Source organism: Dipodomys merriami, unplaced genomic scaffold (genome assembly GCF_024711535.1).
Source record: "Dipodomys merriami isolate MVZ:Mamm:240054 unplaced genomic scaffold, mDipMer1.0.p SCAF_787, whole genome shotgun sequence".
NCBI lineage: Eukaryota > Metazoa > Chordata > Mammalia > Rodentia > Heteromyidae > Dipodomys > Dipodomys merriami.
In genome coordinates, this window is record NW_027206387.1 from 331,076 (window position 1) to 354,648 (window position 23,573).

The window sequence follows — 23,573 nt, forward strand, 5'->3', positions numbered from 1 at the left end:
CAGGATGGGGTCTGTTCTGGGAGTCTTGAGTATTATGTGTGAGCTTTCAGCTCCCGTATGTCCACCTGCTTCCCTTTCGTGGGTGGGTCTTTGCTAGAAAAAGCTTGAAACTAGGGACTGGGTCCTATCCCTTGTCATTTATACTCAAAGCTAGCACTCTACCATTTGAGCCACAGCTCCACTTCCAACATGCAAGGCAAGTGCTCTACCACTGAGCCACCTTCCTAGCCCCCTCATATTTTTTAAAAATATTTTTAATGAATTTATATTTATTTTGTCAAGCGCAGGGCTTGTAATCAGGTTGTGACAACTCTGCCTCACCCTCGATCACTTTAGGCTGGGGTGCAGTCACTGGATGCACAACCAAACCTGGATTCCTGGGCCCCAAAGACTGACAGGAAAATAAATAAATAAAACAACAGAAAAAATAAAAACGGGAAACTTGCAGAGGTCTGCCAGTTTTACATTTGTTTTCTTTGTGAGGTGACCATCTTGGGTGTGAATAGCATGGCTGCACACTGTTTGTCACCTGGCATTGCTGAAGGCTGGTGGGCTACCAGGTAAGGCCAAAACTGCAACATAGGCCCTGTGTTTGAAGACCGGTCCTGACCCCTACCAATGGAAGAAGATACTAAGGGTCTCGTTCCTATTCATAGGAATACTGATGGAATGTTATGAATGTCAGGGTTGAATTAGATGTTCCTGAATGATAATACTATAAAATCAGACAGAGTGATTTTAGGAAGCCGATGGATTTTAGTGAATAATTTTGAACACTTCAAAAGAATACTATTAATTACATGGACACAATAGTTTCCAGACAGTGGTTGATTTAATTAATAATTCATTAAGGATGAAAACAATAATATTAATTACATAGGGGCATAAAAAATACCCAAGAATTGGTAGGAATGTAGTCTGTATAACTGAAGAATGTATAGACATCTCTGGCACTCTATAAAGATCTATATTTATTTGTGGACTACCATCTGCACGTCAATCTGTTCTTATTTTTTCAACACCTGGGGCTCAATCTCAGGTGCTGGGAACTGCTTGTCATCTCCATATACCCCAGGCTGTCCGTGCTGACACTCACTCATTCATAAATTGGATCTTGTAGGCTGTGAGTTCAGACGCCAGCACTCACAAAAATTGAATCTTGGAGTAAGAAGCCCATGGTGACATATGTTTTCCTTTTCTGTGAACGTCCTGTGTGTCATACATAGGCAAATCTATATCACATGTAGTAAATGTAATAAATATTCCATGTGTAATAACAGTCAATAATATAAATGGTAAATAAATGAATAAAACAAAAAATAAAATGAATAACTACACTAAGCGGAATATGGAATCAATATACAGGGCTCAATCTCAGGGCCTGGGAATTTCCTGGCAACTGTATTGGCTAGAGACTGTTATGCTGACAGTCACCCATTCATAAATTGAGTCTCCTAGGGCCTGAATTTAGATCCCACCACTGCCAAAAATGTAATTGTGGAGTGAGAAGCCAAGCATGACACATGTTTAATTTTAAGTGCTTCAGTGATAGGTAGGATGTATAATTCAGATGCAAATCTATATACTATGTAATAGGATGTCATAAATGTAATAAATGTCATAGCTACAATAATTTTCACTACAATTAATGATAAACAGATTCAATTGGTAGTGAACCATTCTAGGATAAAATTAGATGCAATAATTATAGGACTTGGATTACATTTAATTAATATTATATTAAGCATTAACAGAATAAAATTTTCATGGAGACATAATTAAATGCCTAATAATTGGTAGTAACACATGATGCATAATTTAATAATATATAGACATATGTCTCATTCTATAAAATATGTAATTATATGTGTGGATGTATGTACATATATGATAATGACAAGATATTTAGTAATTATTAATGCTTTATTAATTGTTAACTGGGACACATCAATAGAGGCATAATTTAATAACTAATAATTGGTAGTAATATTATCTATAATTTACTAATATACAGACATCTCTCTTTTTGTGTATATAATATTTATATATAGCTATGTCTATTTATACCTTGTTCACTCCTGGGGCTGGGTGGGTGAGTGCTCGCCTGGTAAGCACGAAGTCCTGGGTCTGATTCCTCAGTGCCACATACATAAACAGAAAACCCAGGAGTTCTGGTCTTTCAATTAATTCAGTGCTACCCCGGGGTACAAATGCTTAGGGACAGTGTCTGAGCCCCTACTCAAGTCACAGGACTGCTGCCACAAAAAGGTAGAATGTTCTAACTGCAAAATCACAGAGCAAGCTAGGAGTCTGGTGTTGACAGCTGTCATCTAACCTGACTTAGGCAGATATAAACTGCTGCAACACAGCTCCATGGATTACTCCCGTCATCCTGGCTTACCCTGGCTTAACTCTGACATCCTGACAGGAAGTCTGCTACACACTTTGAAATGTGGCTCGAAGTGGTAGAGCTCGAGCCTTGAGCAAATGTTATTAGAACAGTATCCCAATGTTTTGAGTTCAAGCCCTATGGCTAACTCCACCCCCCAAAAAAAACACCCCACTAAACCATTAGATGTGAACTTGTGTGGTTTGTGAAATGTTCCTCAAAGAATGGTGATACTAATGAAAGCACCCTAATTCTAATAACAGCTTGTGGAATAGAGCTATGTACTGAGTCCTTCATAGGGTGCTCTGTGCTGAGTCATTCACAAGGTGTAGTGTGTTGCGTCCTGCACTGGGTGCGGTCTGCTGTCTTTCGCAGGATGCTGTGTGCTGAGTCATGCAGAGAGCCATGGGCTGTATCCTGCACAGGGTGCATTCTTTCATTGGGTCCTTTTAAGAGCTCCACAACTGAGATGATTATGCAGACAAGAATATTGACGCTCAGATATGTCCCCATGGCAGGGACAAAATTGTGTATTTCTGAAGACTAGTGAGTTTTATCCTGCAGAAAAATTTTTGTCTGTTTTTTCACAGTCGTGAACCTTGAACTTGGGGCCTAGATGCTGACCCTTACCTCTTGGGCTCATGGCTAGCACTCCACCACATGGAGGCAAGGACCCCCTTGCAGCAGAAGCCATGGACTAGGGGCCAATAGCTGAGGTCTGTCATCCTGCCTTCTCAGGAATATGAGATCTGAGGATGTGGGTTCCAAACTATCCCAGACACAAAAGGTCCTATGAGACTATTATCTCCAATTTACCACTAAGAAACCTGAAGTGGAAGCTGGATGCTTGTGGCTCATGCCTGTCATGCTAACTACTCAGGAGGATGAGATCTGAGGATTATGGTACAAAGCTAGCCTGGGCAAGAAAGTCTTTGAAACCCTTAGCTCCAATGGACCACCAGAAAACCTGAAGTGATGCTTTGGCTCAAGTGATAGAGCATAGAGCACAGGACATGAGATGAAGAACTCAAGGACAGGACCCAGGCCCAGACTTCAACTCCTGCAACAATTAAAAAAGACAGAAACAAACTAACAAACGTGAAGTGGAGGGCTGGGAAGGTGCCTTAGGGGTAGAATGCACTGTATATATGAAACCATGGTTTGATATCTCAGGAACACATCACTAAAAAAAAGGCTGAAGTGGCTCTGTGGCCCAATTGGGAGAGGGCTATCCTTGTAAAAAAGTAACTAGGTACAGGGCTGAGTTCCAGCTCCAGGTCTGGTGTATGTGCACTTGCACACGGACACACACACACACACACACACACACACACACACACACACTCACACACACACACAAACACACACACACACACACACACATGCATACACACACAGACACAAACACACACAGAGACCAGAAGTGGTGACACAAAATGGTAAAGCACTGGGCTTCTGCACTGACCTCATGGTCAACATACATGCCCTGTGTTTAACCCCAAAACCTAGTCACCCAGGGCCCAACTAGGAGAGGTCAAAGGTTTCAATATCTGATAAGCTTCACCAGCCCTAGATGACAGGAAGCTTTGTGATATTAGACATGTGCTTGGATTTCCCAAGCTTCCAGAAACCTAGGAGAGGCATCATAGACCCATACTCTCCAGCAATGAAACATTTCATTAGGTTCAGTGCCCTAGTTGTCTGCTAGAAGGACTCCTGAATTATATTGATTACTGTATCTGAACACCAGAATACCGTCTCACAAAGGCAGGATAAGTGCACAGGACTTGGCCTGCCACTGGGGGTGGCACAAATGAAGGCTTCCTGTCAAAACAGAGCACTGGGGAGAGAGATCCCTTGGGGTACAAAAAGACCTTTTTCTCCTGACCTGCAGAGCCTGCCCACACTCATCATCACTAACTGACAGAGATGGAGTTGTTTGTTATACAGCTGAACAGGTGTGAGGCCATGTGTGGGCATTTCCAGACAATGAGAGAGATTTCCTCCAGCAGGCCTGGGATGGAGAGAAACATTCAGGCTACACTGGACCAGTGATGGTAGCCCTGGAACATGCACTGTGATGAAAGCAGTCTCTGTGTTATGAAAACATTCTATTGAATACAAATTTCCTAGCTTAGTGTCAATCATCATAAAGTGGAGGTTCACTTGTAGGAATACATTCATACATACCAAAAGACATGGAGGTACAGGTTCTTTATGAGGGGGCAGGTCCTGGGGTTGAACTATGAGCCTAGGCATTTTCACTGAGCTACTTTTGCTCAAGGGTAGTGCATTAACCTTGAATCACAGCCCCACTTCTGGATTTTTCTGTGATCCCTTAGAAATAACTTTGTCATAGACTTTCCAATGCTGGCTGGATTCAAACTCACATTCTGTACATCTCAGCCTCCTGAGGAGCTGAGATTACAGTGAGAAGTCACTGGCACCTTCTTTCTTTTCTTCTTCATTTTTTAATCTGGACATTCTGACTTCTTAACAGGGTCATTCCAATGGTTTGAATTTATAAGTAAACTACCCAGTGTTATTTGCAGCTGCTTTATCTGAGAAGGATTTTCTCTCCTCATCTTTTCCTCTGGTCACAGGTTTGAAGCCAAAAGTGAGGAATGAGTGTCACAAGATTGAGGAGCAAATGTCCAAAGGACATGACAGTTCTGTCACTTAGCATTGAGCTGCAGTGAATTTACTGTCTCAGAATGAGAAGACCAAAGTTTGGAGCGATCCTCATACTGTCTGCATTGCTCCTTTTGCCTATAAAATGATCTAATAATTATGATTGTTTTCTGTCTCCAACCTTAACTATCTAGAACACACTAGAAGTATCTACATGTTTCTGTTTTTCTCTAGTACCTCCTGAGATTTAGACTAAAGGTTTGTGTGGAGGAGCTCCTTGGTGAATCCCTGAGGAAAGCTGCTTGAAGTCTCCTGGGGAGATCGCAATTCAAAGTCCGCCCAAACAGGAAAGTCTGTGAGACTGTGATCACCAATAAACTACCAGAAAACCAGAAGTGGAGCAGTGGCCCAGAGGGTAGAGCTCCAGCTTTGAGAGAGAAAGCCGAGCAGGTGACACAGGCTAGACAGGAAAGCCTGGGAGGCACTTATGTCCAATTAATGACCAGATGGCTGGAAGTGGACCTGTGGTGGTGGCAGCCTCAGCCTTGTACAAAACAGCTGAGGAACTCATTGGGCCCTGGGTTTAAGCACTGAGAAGGCTACAAAAATATTTTTAAAAAAGGGAAGGCCAAGTTTATGTATCAGTTCAATATGTACTTATGTGTGTATATTACTTCCCTGAGTGCAAACAGACCATATGCAATGCTTCTCCTTTTATTTACTGGTTCATTTTTCAGATATGCTCATTGTGCGTACTGCACCGTTCTCTACATTTCAGGCCCATGGCTTTCCTCTTCCAGGGTTCCAGGGCGGTGTCCTTATATGATGCACACTTAAGCTCTCAGCAGTCTTTATTTACATTTTATTATGAGGCCAATGCAGGAACAGTTACAAATCAGGGAGGGGAAGACAAGATACAGTTTTGTAGGAGTAACTATTATACAGACAATTAAACTTGGGAACATAAAATGGTAGCATACTTATGTAAAACCTACCATTAAGAAAAATATGAGGGTACTGGGAATGTGGATTACTGAGAGAGAGCTTGCCTAGCATACAAGAAGCCCTGGTTAGGATTCCTTGGTATCACATACAGGGAAAAAGCCAGAATTGTCTAGATAGATAGATAGATAGATAGATAGATAGATAGATAGATAGATAGATAGATAGATAGATAGATAGATAGATAGATAGATAGATAGATAGATAGATAGATAGATAGATGATAGATAGATAGGTAGGTAGATAGGTAGGTAGGTAGGTAGATAGATAGATAGATAGATAGATAGATAGATAGATAGATAGATAGATAGATAGATAGATAGATAGATAGATAGATTAACCTGGTCTTGGATGTCAGGAGATATGAAGGTAACATTCCCAGTCATGAGGCCTTCTGCAGTGTGCCAGGCCACCAGCATCACCTTCACAGAACTACAGAGCAGGAAGAATGTCTCTTTCCCACTTCTCAGGCAGCCAAATGCCCCAGAGCCTAGGGCAGAGCCAGGTTTTAACTCAAGTGCTTGGAGACAGAATAGAAAGGGCCCTGCCTCTCCTTGGACTGGGGATTTATATTAATGATGTGTAGAATGAAGGAAGGAGAATGGATTGGCAGAAGCAGAAGAAGAGTATTCAAATCTGAAAGATGGAGAGTCAAGAATCCACTCCCTAAGACCAAAGAGCAGGATTTTTCTACTCTGTTCCTCCCGTCTCCCCCAATAAACTGACTCTATATTGTTTACCTACAGATAGCCTGGGTTTCTCTTCACCTGAGAGAGGAAGGTTAATTAGTTACTGTTTGAAGAGGCTGAGAAAAGCCTGACCCTGGTGTAACTCTAACAAATGTTTCTGGTTTCTCCTCATTACTGGCCATGCCTGGAATGAATGAAGTGGTTTTGCAGCTTACTTCCCTGTTGAGTGGCATCATCTTGGATCTCTCAAGGATGGGGTGCCATCTCCAGACCCATAGCCGATCCTGAGATCCTAGGCCCAGAGGGCTGTCAGGAAGAAAAGAAAAAGCTGGAAAGCTGAAGAGGGCTGGGTTTTTATGATTTTTTTTCTTTGCACGGTGACCATCCTAGGTCTGAATAACACGGTTCCAAAGTGTACCTGACCTGCCATTGCTGTTTGCTGGTGGGCTCGCAGGAAAGCCATAGACGAATCTGTCAACATTGACTATGGGTTCAAATCCCAGTTCTTACACTAATGGCAGGAGATCACAAGAGACGCATTCCTATGCATAGGAATACCTATTGAAAGTGTAGTTCATGCCTCAGACTAGTCTAAAATTGGATGCAATAATCTTAGAATGCTAATTGATCTTAATTAAAAATTTATTAAGCATGAAAAGAATAATATTCCTTCAATGATGGAATAACTATGTTTATTGCAGCATTATTTACCATAGCTAAGATATGGAACCAACCCAGATGCCCCTCAGTAGATGAATGGATCAAGAAAATGTGGTATATATACACAATGGAATTCTATGCCTCCATCAGAAAGAATGACATTTCCCCATTTGTTAGGAAATGGAAAGGTTTGGAAAAAATTATATTAAGTGAAGTAAGCCAGGCCCAAAGAAGCATAGGTCCCATGGTTTCCCTTATTTGCAATATCTAGTATAGGTATGAGTCAAGCGGAAAAGGTCAGATAATGTGATGTTAGGAAAATGAACCCTAAAATATGTATTTTAATGTTTTTGTTACTTTCATGCATGTGTTTCTAACGCATTTATAAGATTATTTCTTTGTTGCTTTGTATGTCCCTCCCCCACAGTGTAACCCCCGCTTTCACTATATTTGATGTCAGTATAACATGTGGAGGAGATGGGGACAAACAAGTCGTTTAAGGATTCAGGTGGACCTGTTGCAACAATGAGAAGTACAAAATGTCATGTCAAAACCAGCTTTACAATGTCGGTGTGTGGGGGGGAGGGGGGTATAATTGGGTGGGGGGAGGGGGGTAAAATTGGGTGGGGGGAGGGGGGAGGCGGGGAAGGGAAGTGAAGGGTAAACAAAGGAGGAGGCTGCAATGCTTGGTAAGAAATGTATGCATTATCCTGCCCATGTAATTGTAGCCCCCCTGTACAATATGTTCTCAAATAAAATAAAATACAATTAAAAAAAAAATAAATAAATACCTAAGAGTTGGTAGGAACGTAGTAGGTGTAATTCAATCATAGATAGACAGCTCTGGCAATCTTTACTAATATATATTTAATTGTATACCACTGTCTGCCTATTCATGTATTCCTGGTTTGGCCAAACCTGGGGGTCAATATCAGCACATGGGAACCATCTCACAGCTTCATTGGCAAGAGGCTGCCATGCTCAAATTCACCCACTCATGAATTGGGCCTGATAGGCCCTCAGTTCAGATGCTAGCATTGGGAGGCATGATGGAGATGCTATATGATAGGATGTAAACAATTTAATAAATGGTTTAGGTGTCATCAGAGTCAATAAAATAAATGGTAAATAAATGAGTAAAACAAGAAATAAAATGAATAACCACACCAATCACAGTATGGACTGAACATCTCTATGGAAGTATAAATCCTACCTTTAAAATGTATATAAGGAGTATTTTTCCAGGCCTGAGGCTTGAATTCAGCCACAGCTATGAGGTGGGAATGGCAGGAGATCCTGAGATACTCATTTCTGGACCTAGAAAGAGTCATGTTATGCTATCGATATCATCCTTGAATGAGTAGTTTTTGCATGATGCAAATAGGAAATGATAGGCAAGAATCATGTGGTATCAATTATTTGTAAAGAAGAGTTGATGAAGCATGACAATAATCATCACAGTCATGAAATGGAGGCATCAGGAAAGATCCAAGAATCTGTACTGACAAGGTAGATTGGATTCCATCACAGGACACCATCTCTCCTACCCTATACAAATATGTACTTATTTGCATACTACCTTCAGCTTATGAATGGATGACTATTATGCTCCCCACTCTCCCCCGTGCCCACCGAGGAGGGGGGTCTTCAATTTCAGGTCTTGGGAACGGCCTAGCTCCTTCGTGGCTCACAGGCTGGTGTGTTCATGTGGACCCATTTGCCAATTGGGCCTGCTAGGGCAGGAGTTCAGATCCCAGCATTGCCAAAAAATTCATCTTGATGTCAGAAGCCTATCATTTCACTTGTTTTCCTTTCCTGTGCAAGTCCTGTGTCTCAGCTAGGATGGAGAATGCATGGGCCACCCTGTGGCCATGGGAATAAGTTGTTATCCATGTCAACCCAGGTATATCTGTCATCATATACTCAAGAAAATACACAATACATCCATGAATAGCATAAAAAAGAAAGAGAATAACTACATTCAATGCACGATGCAGTCCACACATGAATGTGAATATATATCTCATGTTCCAATGATGCATTCGGTACTATTTGCGCCTACTTGGTGCTCAATCTCTTCGTGGGAATGGCCCAGCTCCTTAGGGGCTCACAGGCTGGTGTGCTCACCTGGACCCATTGGGCAGTTGGGCCTCCTAGTCTCCGAGTTCGAATCTTAGCATCGCCAAAAAATTACCCTGATGTGAGAAGCCAGTCGTTGCACCTGTTTTTATGTGCTGTGCAAGTTCTGGGTCTCAGCTAGGATGGAGAATGCATAGGCAACTCTGTAATTGCTTGTCAACCAGTTCACCACAGTTATATCTGTCTTCCTATACTCAAGAAAATACAAAATACATCAATGAATGAGGCACAAAATAAAGAGAGTGCCTACACTGAATGCAAGATGATGCCCACCATTGTTTGGAAATATAGATCCTCTGTTTAATTATGAATTTATGTCTATATTGGCCCCAACCAGAGCTCAATCTCAGGTCCCAGGAATGACCTAGCTCCTTAGTGGCTCATAGACTGGTGGGCTCACCATGGCCCATTCAACAATTGGGCCTGCTAGGCCTTGAGTTCAAATTCCAGCACTGCCAATAGATTCATTCTGATGTGAGAAGCTATGGTTGAACATGTTTTCCTGTCCTGTGAATGTCCTGGGTCTCATTGAAGATGGAGAATGCTATATAGGCAACTCTATAGCCATGGCAATAGGTTGTCATCCATGTCAGCTCAGTTATATCTGTCACCATACTCAATAAAATACACAATACATCCTTGAATAAGGCACAAAATAAAAAGAATAACTACACTGAATGCAAGATGCATACCACACCTGTAGGTAAAGAGAGATCTTAATTTTAAAAAAGGTGGGCTTGGTAATTTGTGCAGTGCTGGGGCTTCAAATCAGGCCCTGGACCAGGTCTGGCATTCTAGTCCTCAAGGATGGTGAGCTTCCCCTTCCCCCCACCAGTGCAACAGAGCTACCTAGACCTGAGTTCAAATCCCAGCACTGACAAAAGATTCATTCTGCTGTCAGAAGCCAGTTGTTGCACACTTTTTCCTCTCCTGTGAAAGTCCTGGGACTTAACTAGGATGGAAATGCATAGGCAAACCAATAACCATGGGAACATGTTGTCATCCACGGCAGAACAGTTATATTTGTCACCATACTTTGTAAAATACACAATACCTCCATGAATTAGAGACAAAATAAGGAGAAGAAGTGCACCGAACACAAGATGTGTCCACACATGTATGTCAATATAGATCCTATGTTTAAATTATGAATTTATGACTATAGTGGACCACCCTGGGGATCAATGTCAGATCCTGGGAATGGCTAAGCTCCTAAGTTGCTCACAGGTTTTTGTGTTCACCTTGACTTATTCTCCAATTTGTTCTGCTAGGCCCTAAGTTCAGATCCCAGCACTACCAACAAGTGGATCATGGAATAAGAAGGCAAGTGTGAAACTTGTTTTCCTTTTCTCTGAGTATACTGGGTTCATGTATGATGGAGAACATTTCTACAATCTAGATGCTCTGTGATCGGATGTCATCAATGCAATAAACGGAATGAGTTTCATCAAAGTACAATCAACAGCAAATAAATCAATAAAACAAAAAATAGAAGGAACAACCACATAAAACATGTATGGACTGAACATTAATAGTTAAGAATAAATCCTAAGTTTACAATGAATATAAATAGTATGTTTTCCAGGGCTGGTGCTTAATTCAGGCCTAGTGAACAAGCCTGTCTTTCTTATTTTCAAGTACGGTGATCTTCCCCTTCATCCACATTGCTGCATATTTACCCAGACCCTGAGCTCAAATCCAAAATTTGGCAGAATAATTAGCGGGAATTGCAAGCCAGGGATTATTTTTTATTTTTTCTTTTCTTTTATTTTCTATGAACAGGGTTTAAACTCAGGTTGTGGCAACTCTGCCTCAGCTTCAATCACCCTAGCCTGGTGTGCACCCACTGGCCCCACAGCCGCTGCTGGAATCCTAGATCCCCAGCCCTTGCCTGGAAAAAAATGCATAGAAAAAATGTGGCCTTTTTATGTTTTCTTTCCTTGCAATGTGACCCGCCTGGGTATGAATGACACTGTTGCAAAGGGTTCTTCAACTTGTATTGATGAAGGCTGCCAGACTATCGGGGAAGCCATAGGCCTATGTGGCAACATAGACCCTGATTTTGAATCCCTATCCTGACAGCAACCAATGACAGGAGATACTAAGAAACTGGTGCCCATCCATGGGAATAACAATGGAATGGTGTCAATGTCACAGTTGAATGAGTTGATTGTGAATAATGCTCCTATAAAATTGGACAGCATCATTTCAGGAGGTTGATTAATTTTATATAATATTTATGAAGCATTAAAAGAATATAATTACTTACAGGAATGCAATAATTTCAGGACACTAATTGATTTCATTGATATTTAAGGATGAAAACAATAACATTAATTATATGGATAAATAATAAATACCCAGGAATTGGTAGGAATGTAATCTGTATAACTGAATAATGTGTAGACATCTCTGACATTCTATGAAGACATGTATTTATTAGCATAATGCCATCTGCATTTCAATCTGTTCTTATTTTGTTAACCCCTGGGGCTCGATCTCAGGTCCTGGGAACAGCCTGTCTGCTCAATTTGCCCCAGGAAAACTTGCTGACATTCACCCATTCATGAATTTGGCCTTGTAGGCCATGAGTTCAGATGCCAGCACTCCCAAACAATGAATCGTGGAGTAAGAAGCTGATGGTGACACGTTTTCCTTTCCTGTGAATGTACTCGGCGTCAGGTATGAAGTAGAATACATATGTAGACCTATATCCTATTTAATCAATGTAACCAATGTTCTTCTATGTTCCATAATATTCAGTAAAATAAATGGTCAATACATGAATACAACAAAAAATAAAATAACTATACTGACACAATATGGAATCAACATATATATATATAAATATAAATCATATATGTAAATTATACATAAATAGGATGTTTTCTAGTACTGGGGATCTATTTCATGCCTAAGGAACAGACTTGAATTTCTTGACTTCAAGGAAGCCAGCTTCCCCTTCCCACACAGAGCAACAGAGATAGCCAGACCATGAGTTCAAATCCCAGTCCTGGCCAAAAAAAATGGCACCTTTATAGTATGTGAGGCCCAATTCTTAGGTATTTCATTATGCCTCCATTATATGTCTGTGATTGTTTAAATGCTTCATAAAGTATTAACTAAAATGATCAATGTCATATAATATAATGGTGTATAATTTTATCCTAGTATCATTCAAGGTCTTCTCATTCAATCAGACATACATCACATTCCATTGGTAATCATATAGAGAGGAACAAGTTCATTAGGATCTCCTGCCAATTTGAGGTGGCAGGATCAGGATTCAAACTGTGGGTTCCTGCTCCCACCACTTAAACCAATGAATAGGGAACTCACCGTTCTGTCCAAGAACATTAGCAAGACCAATGATTAGGCAGGCACCAGTGGCTCTCAGCAGTCCTCCTAGATACTTACAAGGCTGTGACAGGAGGATCATGGTCACCTTAGGCAGGAAAGTCCTTGAGACCCCTGTCCAACTTCATTGCTAACAAAGCTAGAAGCCCTGTGGCTCCATTGTGGAGGGCCAGCCTTGAGCAAAAGCAGCTCACAGACTGCCCAGAGCCTGAGTTTAATTCTGGGACTGGAAACAGACATATCCAACAAAATCTGTGCAGCTATATGGCTAAAGCAGGTCACCCTCTTGTACCCAACTGAATTGGACAGAGTTCCTTGGGAAAAGGACTGGGAGACCCACTGCCATCTTGACTCCGCCCATGCTGCTTGCATCACAGAAATCCGGCCACACTCCCATTATTTCCTCTTTCTTTCTGACCAATGGGATACAAGAATGTGGCCACGCCCACATTCAATGCTGCCTGGTAGCATAGGGATTCTCTCTGTTGGTTGACACCACGACCAGCAGTTGAGGAAGGCAGAGGTGGCTGAGTGGTGAGCAAGAGACTTGAAGCAACTTTTGAGTTTAGTAGGAAATTGACACTCCTCCTTTGCCCCCATCACCTATCCTGCTTCCTTGCAGTGCTGGGTTTCAAACCTCAGACAATTACTTGCTGCCAGCTGGCCTAAGGCCCCTCCTGGTCCCAGCCTCAGGCAGTGTGCCAGAGAAGAGTGCTCTGGGCCGATGTGTCTGCAATGCAGCTGCCATTGCCGCATGCCTCACACTGAGCAGCCAACAACAGCTTCTCCAAGCAGCACAGGTGTGTGGCAGCTCCAACACAATCCCCAGACTAGTTCGGACACCCCTAAAGTGGCACCATGATCCCCTGATTGTTTATTCTTGCCAGCTCTCAGGAGCCACTTTTCTGATTTGAGCATTTCTGAGATAGAGCCTCATTATATTCTCAGGCTGGGCTGGATCGTGATCCTCCTATCTGTGACAGGTATGTTCCACCAGGCCTGGTCCTCTGTAGTTGGGATGGTAGTCATGAAGCAACATGCACAGTCATCAGTTTAGATGGATTATCCCAAACTCTTACTCCACAGCAGCCAATTTTTGACAACAGATTTAGCTCTGTGTAAGGCCTCAACCGTAGGACCTCAGTGTCCTCGCAGAACAGTTGTGTGGAAACCAGGGATTTATACAGAGGGATCTCTGGATCATAGCTAGGCCCAGAGAGATCCGCCTTCAGACAAGCTTCTTGACAATTCTGTGAGCATAATACAGGAAGATACGCGGAAAGGGCTCAGATAGGGCCTGTTATTAATCATGCAACAGGTGTGTGATTATGAAACAAACATACCTCTCTTTTATCCTTACCCTATCCCCATGAGGAAGGAGATTTCTTCACTCTGTTGAGTTTTGCAGCTGGGGAAACTGAGGCACAGAGAAGCAAGGTGATCTACTTATGACCTCAAGTTCACCGGAAGCTCAGCCGGACTTCTCTTCCATGCTCAGTAGGACAATGGGTCCTATTCAGTCCACTTCTTGTGGTGGGAAGTCCACTTCTTGTCAGTCGTGGGGCTTGAACTCTAGGCCTGGGCACTGTTCCCAAGCTCCTCAGCTCAAGGCTAGTGCTCTACCACTTGAGCCCACAGCACCACTTCCGGTTTTCTGGTGATTCTTTGGAGATAAGAGTCTCATAGTTGTTCCTGTCCAGGATGGTTATGAACCATGATCCTCATATCTCAGCCTCTTAGAATTCTAAGCCACCAGCCCTGACTTAAGTGTAATTCTGACTTTCTTTCTCTCTCACACACACAGGAACTGGTTGAATGGGTGCTGGAGGAGGTGGTCCAGAGATTCCATGTGGCTGGAACCCAAGGTGGCCCCCTCATTCTGGGGGTGGGCTTTGGGTCACGAGCTGTCTCGCTCTGCCTGTTGAAACAGCTCCATGAGGTAAGCCCCTCGTTGCCCTGGCTAGACTGTGACGGTTATTCATTGTCCATCCAGCCTTACTGGACTTAGTATTATTTTCGACATCATTTTGTGGTGCCTCTCCAAAATTATGATACATAGTTATGGAATGAAAATATAATGCCATCTTAAGAAAGTCATTTAGGGCTGTGGGAATGTGGCTGCATGGTAGGTTTATTGCCTAGCATTCATCAAACCCTGGGTTCAATTCCTCAGTACTGCATAAACAGAAAACCTGGAAGTAATCTTATGCCACAAGTGGTAGAGTACTAGCCTTGAGAAAAAAAAAAAGAAGCTGGGGAATAATTCCCTAGCCCTAAGTTAAGCCCCTGGACTGACAAAAACAAAACACATTTAGTAAATGCAAAATAAAGAACCCATACTTGCCTTGGAATATATAATTGCTCCTTCCATGCTGACACCTGAAAATAGTCCCTAATTCATGTACTTTACTTATATTAGGATACTGTGTTAAAAAAAAAAGTTTTCTTCATTAGGTCACATCAATTAATGCCTGGAATGTGCTTAGATGTCAGGTGAAGATTAATTCTGGAAATTCAACGATTCTGGGCTTTTGTGTGGTCACTGCTAATCAAAAAGATAAGGGTAGTCAAAGTGTGATTTGGAAATCACAGTCATTGCACCAAAAATTCAGAGGCTAATTAACATTTGTGATAGAAGAGAAGGAATAACTCCAGATGAAGGAATAAAATAGTAAATAAAGTATTCCAGAAACTGTTCTAGGGAACCCTTTTTGGTTATTTAAGAACTAGTTATCAATTAGGCTTACCCCTCATTGACTTTAGCATTCTAAATCTTAGGCTGGTTCTTAATCTCTGTGTGATAAATATATCTCCTTCTATGCTGTTCTTTCATACCTGATCTCCTTTGCTTTCTAAAAATCTCAGTCTTTTATATTTCTCTATGAACATTTCCTGATACTATACATATACTGATGCCAGAAGATGCTAATGTAAGGGTCCCATAGCTCATGAGTCATTAATGTAACAACCTGAAAAGGAGGACATATTTATGGCTAACTCAAATTTTCGGAAAAGCTGCAATATCATCATTTGGTTCAAATTTCCATTCTTTGTCTACATAGTGTCATCCATTACACATAAATGTGAATATGAGATGGGTGCTGATGGCTCACATCTGTAATCTTAGCTACTCAGGAGATTGAGACCAGAGGATTGTGGTTCAAAGCCAGCCTGATCAGGAAAATCAATGAGACTCTTATCTTCAATTAACCACCAGAAAACCAGAAGTGGTGCTGTAGGTAAAGTGGTAAATAGTTCAACTTGACCTGAAGAGCTGATGGACAGTGCCCAGAAACAGAGTTTAAGCCCCATGACCAACAAAAAAGATATGAGTTTAAGTTTCCTCAAAATAAAGACAATGTCAATAATCTTCCCAAGCAGAAGAAATAATTCCAAAAGTTAAAATGTAAGTTATGGCTTCTTTGCTGTACATATTCTCTTCTTTTAAAAATTATAAATTTATTAGTTTTACAATAAATTTCAACTAATATTACTTGTTTCAAAAGATAAGTCCATACAGTTGATATCACTTAGCTTTCTTACGATCTTAGATCAAAAGCCAATCCAGGCAGGGTCATCTGTCAAAATCTTATCTATAATTAAACACCAAAAAAGCCGTAAGTGCAGTTTTGGCTTAAGCTGTAGAGTACTAGCTTTGGGGGCATGTGGGCAGGAAAGACAACTGTTCAGGGACAGGGTCTGCCCTCTCGATTCAAGCCCCAGAACCAGCACAAACTAAACAAACAAGGACAGAGAAATAACCCCACATATTTCTTTGGGACCATCGGTAAAGAAGTACTGATCTGAGAAGAGGCTTCTTTTGCTGATAATACTCACTGGTTCCTGCTTTTTTGGAATCCTTATTTCTATGGAGAACTCAGGAACAGATTAAAGGAATTGATAACTGACTCCTGGAACAAGATAATCATCTCAGGGGAGAAATATCCATCCATAAGACACTTTAAAATCTCCATGTCTTTGTTTCTTTTCATTAGAACACTTTTAAAACAATGTCATTTCCTTTTGTTCTATGCTGGTTTTCAAATGGCACATTATTTCTTTTGTAATAGTCTCTACTAGAAGTTTACAGAAAAGTTTTATATGATTAAAGAACACACTCAAAAAAGTCAAGGACAGAGTATCCTTCTAATCTTGGGATTCTGTTCTTGTACAGTTAAAGTAAAGCATACGTTAACTTGAACTTTGTCATTGCTCTATGTTCAATTCCTCTCCTAGGATCAGTTTCCACATCCAGTAACTGTTACTTCCAGTAACAATCGATGGTGCTGCTTGAGGTATAATGAATGTTTTCTGGGTTCACTGTAATAACACAAGGATACCTTTGGACCTGAGGTAACACGTGTTTCAGAGACAACTTAATTAAGATAAAATATGAAATTTATATTTCTTATAAATTCATTATCCATGAGTACATTGAGTTCAAACTTTGTAAGTTCTCTTTAAATGAAGACGAGTTTTAAATGGGAAGAAGGTTCTCAGATCATTCTCTTTGTGAGTGTATTTGCTGCGCATTATTTCCCAAGTGTACATGAGTTAATAGTAAGAGAAAATATAGCAATAATAGGAGAAAGAGAAGTGCTGTGTTTAAGTATAAGGGTTCAATACAATATAGAAGATTCTACAAATAACACAACATTGAAACAATAAAGCCCAGTATGTAGATTTATGGGAGTGATATAGGGAAAGCATTACTCCTAAGTGAAACACTAAGTATGAGGCCACTCCCTTTCTAAATCACGCTTACTAATCATGCAAATTTGTTAAAAGTAAATGGAAGAATAATTCTGCTTCCAATGCAAGTCAGATATAAGAGCCTGGACTTAACTGGAAAAAAAGTCCATCTTGAGAGAGCAGGGATGATACTAGCAATGAACTGGTGGCTACGATGACATTTCTTTTTCTTTACTTATATATACTTTTTGTGGTGGTGGTGGTCTTGGCACTTGAACTCTGGGCCTGGGTACTGTACCTCTGCTATTCAGCTCAAGGCTAATGCTCTACCACTTGTGCCACAGTGCCTCTTCCACTTTTCTTGTAGTTAATTGAAGAAAAGAGTCTCTGGGACTTTCCTAGTCGATCTGGCTTTGAACTCCAATCCTCAGATCTCACCGCCATCCGGTTTAACACTCAGCATATGTAATGTGTATGTTCATCTATCTTTATATGAATTCTTGAGTTAAAAATGTGGTATACAGCTTAGACTTTACACTAACAAAAATGTTTTTAATTTAAAAGTTCATATTACTGGATAAATAAAACCTAAGTATGTAAAGGAGTCTGGGAAGCTCAGTTTGCATCCAGCCTGGGCAGAACAGTCTTTGTGACTCTACCTATAATTAACCAGCCAAAACCTGGATTAGAAGAATGGCTCAAGTGATGGAATACCAGTCATGAGCAAGACTGATCAATAAGAGCTTGGGGCTTTTGCATACATACATACAAACATACTCACACATAGAGGCACTTACATGTGCACACATGAATACAAACATGATACAACTCTCAGAACATGTAGAAAAGTTAGAAAACAATATAAAATATGTCCTGAGTAAGACTAGAATCAAGTGATAATTGTTAAAATTAGAATGTCCTCAAGTGAATTACCTTAAAAAATGTTTGAGACTATTACATAGGTAGGGACCAGAGATAGTAAGAGAATCAAGTAATCATTATTAAAGGGATCAGATCCACGGAGGAACGAATCAGAGACCCCACAGGTGCATCTGAAAATGTTCATATCTTGTATGAAATGTTAGAACATCTTTGAAAATAGTAGATGAACAGTCTGAACAGTCAGTCTAATGGATAATATCATTGGAGAAGTTCAGGATTACTAGTCTGTATCTAGATTAAATCAAGAAAATATGGCAGAGCAATGTGATAAAAGGCTAGAATTCTAGCACTCAGACCAAGACAGGAGATTAGAGAGTGGAATTACATAGTGATAGCTTCCCTGAACCAAGGAGTATAATTTTGTCTTAATAAAACAAGCCATTCAAGAAAGGAATACAGGGGCTGGGAAGGTTGCTCAGTGGTAGAACGCTTGCTTTGCATGCCTGAGGCCCTAGGTTCGATTCCTCAGTACCACAGAAGCAAAAAGAAAAAAAGGTGGACGTGGCGCTGTGACTCAAGTGGTAGAGTGATAGCCTTGAGCTGAAGAGCTGAGGCACAGCACCCAGGCCCAGAGTTCAGGCCCCACCACAGGACCCCCCCAAAAAAAATGAAAGAAAGGAATACACAGTAGGCAGATTGGGCTAATTTTGTCATTATGTTTTGAGAAGTCAAGTTTCTTATTGAAATGCATCTCATATATAATCATCTGTTCAGTTTTAAATGCTCTCTTCATTACAGAACATTCCTAGATGCAAAATGGCTTATGAATCCCATCCAAAATCTGAAAAAGTAAGTAATCATTCTGTTGGATTCTAAAGAAATAATGAAGTATTACAAGGTTAAGCCTGGAAAAATAACAAATTAAATCTAATGTAAGACTTGTAGATCTTGCTAAATTAGAATTTAGATTTCAAATAAATATTTTGGTTTTGTTTGTGATTTCATAATCTATAGTATAGTACAAAAATTCTTTTTATGTAGATGGTTTAATTGACAAATTCACAAATGATTCTGGCATTCTATTTGCCTAGAATATTCATTCAAGAATGTTATAATTAGAAATTAGTTAATAGATAATTCCAATAGTTCATGTATTAAATGATCATGTGAATAATGTAGACAGAATTGCCAACAAATGGATTGTATTAATTTATAAATTTAGAAAAAGAGCAATTTTTTGAGGCTTTGGTATAACTTGGTATGAAGAGAATAATTCTGTGAGATCCTCTTTCTTCTACCTATATGTAACACAGGAAGCAATTCCCTTAATTACGTGCTTCCGTACACAATGAGAAAAATGCGAGGTTTGGGGTTTGTTTTAATTTTTGTTTTGTTTTATTGGTTTGTCCTAGGGCTTGACCTTTGGGCCTGGAAACTGTCTCTGAGCCTGTTTTTGCTCAAATCTCATGCCCTACCACTCCAAACTCAGTGCCACTTGTGTTTGGCTTTTTCTGAGAAGTTTATGGGAGATAAGTATCTAAGGAACCTTCCTGCCTGGGTGGGCTTTGAACTGTAACCTTCCAATCTTACCATCCTGAATATCTATGATGGTTAAAAATGTGTAAATATAAATAATATTTGTAAGTGTTCTGATCTCAAGAATATCAGTGGGAGATAAATTCATGTAACCCAGTTTATTGTGGTGTTCTTTCCAGAACAAGGAGGGCATCACATTAACAGAGGTGTAGTATTTTTTCACAATAGAGATAAGGTATATTTTATGCAACTTATTTTTTAATTTAATTTTATTGACAAAGTGATGTACAGTGGGGTCAAAGTAATTGTAAATTAGTGAATACATAACTCATTTTTCTCATAATTTTTCTTCACCCTAATACCCTCACAAGTTGTAATGTACATTTCCAACATAATGTCTTGTGCGTATTGTTATTGCATTGTTTTGCCCTTTGTCCTTTGTCTCGCCATTAAGTTGTTCCCTATCCCTTCCCTAATTAAGGGAAATATATATATACAACACACAGGGTACCAAAATCAAATACAGCAGGGGATAAACCATAGGGGGAAAATCCAAAGAAAATAGAAATCACATAGTACATTAAAAAAACAACAATCGCAAATAAAAATCTCTGTTTCCATATCTTAGAGTTCATTTTGCTCAGCATCAGATTATATGGTCATATATACGTATAACAAAGCCACTGGAAAATAATAGTTTCATGGACAAAATATCATGAAAACTATACGTTAAGTGTTTTGATGGTAAAGGTGGAATTAGGATTGGTGAGTTCGTGATTCTGATAAAGTAATTTCAAAAGAGTTTTAAAATTATGACAGGTAAAATTTAATTGTGCAAACTTTTTAACATCTTAGCCTATTAAGAAAATTTAAACTTGCCTGGGAAAATAGGCTTTCATGCAAAGAATCCATGGAGACTAAGCTGAGAGGGAGCAATGTGGGTGAAGATGGCTCATTTTCACAAAAAACAAACAAATCTCAGAAACCTTGCAATAAATCCTGTAGGTTCCTTTGAGAATTGTCCTTACCCAGGAAATGTACTCTCACTGTGTGAAACAAGGTTGTAGTGGAATTTAAATTCAAAATTCTTAAAACAAAATAAGGCATCAAAATTTGTGAATTGCCAAGCAGTAATTCTCTGAAAAACATAATTTGGGTCAAAATATTTAGGGAGAAAGTGTTCTCCACAATGAAAGAAGGTATTGGGTTTACACTTTTCTGCTTGTAATACTTTCCATAATGTCTTTGCACGTGAAGCAGTGAAACAGAAAAAAATCTTATTGGATACTTCAAACCAATGATTTCACATTTCTAAGTAGCTCACAAAATATAATATCCTTATTAACATGAGATAGTGAAGACTTTCCTTATTACATAAGCCAAAAAGGTTTGGAATCAGAAAAGAAGTGAGCAAATTGAAAAGGAAAGAAAAGGCGTTCTTAGAAGCCCTACCTAAGCATATTGGCTCCAACAGTGGAGGGAGGCCAAAACTTTATGATATATTGTAATAATATTTTTGGTACCTAATGTGATTTTACAGAGCTTATTTGGCTCCTTAATGCAGAACAGATTGAATGAAAACATGACAGTAAATTCCACATCCAAATAAATGAGCTTTAAAAGAGAAACCATCAACATGTAGCAGTGAGGGAGGCCGAATAGTCCTTCAGCTTCACTAGACTTGAAGTCCAGAAGCTGTGATTAATTGGAAATCAGGCAAGAGCTAAGAGGAGGACATCAAAGTAGAACACAGAAGTATTGTCCTTTGTAACAGACACAGTCATTCAAGGTATGGGTGATTTAAATCTGGTCCCCTTAGTAAACCTTGTTGAGCAAATGAAAGACCAAGAAAAAAATAATCGGTTGAAATCATTTTGCAACGAGTAACTTCCTGTTCCCGATATGGCATCAAAGGAGAATACTGAAAGAGAAGATAAAAGTGGAGTATTCTTCGATTTCCTCTAAACATGTTGTTAGCAAAATATATCTTTGAGTTTAGAAGTGTTTGAACCAAAAAGTGGTGGAGTACTTATTTTTGTGGGCACTTTAAACACAGGAAGACTTTAAAGGTAAAAGAAAAAAGAAAACGAATAGCTAAATATTTGTGATCACAGCTTCTTGGACTGGTTTTTTGGAGACAAAGATTTACATTAGAGTTTGTCCTCATTAACATAGATGTTGGGTTTTCATGGCAACCAAATACAAGTGTAAAGTTTAATGGCTCGCTTGGACAAGTAAACAGCATGACAGAAAAAAATGGCAAATAATATTTAGTGAATTACTTCGACCAATTATTTTCCAGAACAAAGAAGAAAGATATAACTCAAAATCACTTGACTGAAAAGTACGAGAAAAGAGTAGTGAAGAGAGATGAGCGAAAACATAGAGGACTGTTTTGTTTCCAGTGGAGCACTGGGTTCTTGATCTTGTTTCTTCCATTCTATTCACAAGCTATCAAGTGTGTCTCAGGACTGGAGTATCCAGTTCAGAAAAAGAAAACTCGCTGAAGAAAATATTTGCAGCAGATATAGGTGATTTATAACCTTAGACAATCTATTTAAATCTGTTCAAAACTCTCCCCTGCCCCAAACTGCTCTTTCGAACAGCTTTGTTTGCTTTTCCAAAGACTGCACTTCATTAACTATTTAAAATTTTGAGAGGTCATATTCAACAATCTAGGGATTACTGTTTGGTTGCGATTTCTGTGTGTTTTTGTTTTTTTTTGTTGTGTTTTTTTTAACTGAATTTCAGAAGGTTTGCAAGTGTGTTACAATAAAATATGTCCATCTAATTGTCCAATGCTACTGGATTAGAGTCACTCCTTCTATCATTCTCAACCAACCCCTTCTGCAAGATTAATTTCAGATTTACTAATTCCTTTATCCCATGTGTACATTGAGCATTCTAGCTGTACTTGCCCCTTGTTCTATTTTTCATTCATTCTATGTCTTTACTATTATTCCTCTCTGGTTTCAAATTCGTGATAGTCATTCTGTTAAACTGTTGGTTAATATTTTGAAAGTTTTATATACATTCCATGGAGTTTCAATCCTGCATATACTTGAACTGATGTCAGTTTATATTTCCATAAATCACTCATCTGCAATAACAATTTGCAAGACTGGAGACGTGAAGCCCCTAGACATGATTTTATTCTCATCGATTTGGAAGATGAATCTTTAGTAAATAAGAAAGTATAAAAATGGCTTAGAATGTATTCCTAACTACCAGTTTTTATAAATGGCTTTGTACAATGGTTTTTGATTATTTTATTTTACATGGGATAATATTTTCTACTACCTATAAGTTTTGGAAAAAGAAGGAAGCTTCGATTTACTAGTATAGAGGAATATGATAGAAATAGAAGACAGATTTTATGTTTGTCACATCTCTGATGAGTACCCATATTTAAGGCTTAAATTTATATTTCTTCCTATGTTAGACAGATAGGGAAAACATAAAACAACATATGCTAAGGCAAATATTTGTGACTTTTTAAAATGTACCTTATTAAGTAATGAAATTTACTTTATTAGCTAGTTTGGGTTTGAATTATGGGAGGCTGATCTATTAACACATTTCTGGAAGGCACATAT

At 39.5% G+C, this 23,573-nt stretch overlaps 1 long non-coding RNA gene across 1 annotated transcript; it reads left to right on the forward strand.

Annotated features, from left to right (window-relative positions):
• The first annotated feature begins 17,109 nt into the window (after window positions 1–17,109).
• Window positions 17,110–22,551, forward strand: LOC138818885 (uncharacterized). Its single transcript, XR_011369247.1, has 3 exons — window positions 17,110–17,220; window positions 19,240–19,290; window positions 22,280–22,551. It is a non-coding gene; the product is annotated as an uncharacterized lncRNA (long non-coding RNA).
• The last annotated feature ends 1,022 nt before the right edge of the window (window positions 22,552–23,573 follow it).